This window comes from Belonocnema kinseyi, chromosome 4 (genome assembly GCF_010883055.1).
Source record: "Belonocnema kinseyi isolate 2016_QV_RU_SX_M_011 chromosome 4, B_treatae_v1, whole genome shotgun sequence".
NCBI classification, from domain to species: Eukaryota; Metazoa; Arthropoda; class Insecta; order Hymenoptera; family Cynipidae; genus Belonocnema; species Belonocnema kinseyi.
This window is the reverse complement of record NC_046660.1, coordinates 100,683,129-100,684,278: the sequence shown is the minus strand read 5'-3', so window position 1 is coordinate 100,684,278 and position 1,150 is coordinate 100,683,129.

Genomic DNA, 1,150 nt, shown 5'->3' with positions numbered 1-1,150 from the left:
AATTTTAAAGTCAAAAAGACGAATTATCTACAAAAAGTTGAATTTCTTAAGTGGAAAATATGAGTTTTCAATCAAAGAGTTCAACTTTCAACCAAATAGTTAAATTTTCAACTATAATTATAAAACCTTGTTAAAAAAAGTCATTTTTTTAAAAAGGAGTTAAGCTCTTAGTGAAATAATCGACTTTTAAACCCAAAAAGATGTACAGTTCATATTTTAACCAAACAATTGAATTTTTGACCAAAAATGATACATTTTCAACCAAAAAGATTAAATTTCTACTAAAAAAGGTCAATTTAATTTTAATCCATTTTTTAATTTTATAGTAACAGCGTCCCAAACGAACATCACTTTTTTGCTCCTCTATCCTAGTGTTAAGAAGTCTGCCAGTCTTTCCCACGTAACTCATCTTACAGATCCTGCAAGTGATCTTATAAACAACACCACCTTTTTCAAAATTATCCAAAAGATCTTTGCAAAAATTTATCACTGAATCCATTTTACACGGTATACGGAAAATAGTATGAATTAAAATTTTTTTTAAGATGTGTTCAATAGTTTTAGAAATTTGACCGAAAAATGGAACAACAAAGGTATTAAGAGAAATATATTCCTTTAACTCTTCCTGATTATCAGAAAGCAAATTATTACACTGTTTGTTTATGATTTGTTGAGCTCTAATTGCAATGTGTTTCTCCATTAACTTTTGTAAATAATGATTCACAAAAAGGCTATTCCTACCAGTATTGAAATTTCTTCTGTGAAATGAAAAATAGGACAAACCAAGAGCTTTTTCCACTAAGTGTTTGATTACTGCAATTTTGTTTTGAAAGGGATGAACAGAAAGGAAATTTAAAATTCTACCTGAATATGTATTTTTTCTATACGAATTGGTAATAATATTGCCATCCCAACCCTTAATCACTTCTATATCAAAAAACTGATTCTATTATTCTGTTCTATTTCATGAGTAAATTGAAGTTTTTGATGAAAACTGTTTAAAGTATCAATGACCATCTGTAATTTTTCTAGTGGAACACATTATAAGGTACGAGGGTAGTTCAATAAGTCCTTAGAATGACCAACAGATGGCGCGCGAATAGCTCCAAATCATCTGTTTTCAGTCAGCACCACTCCCGACTAGATATAT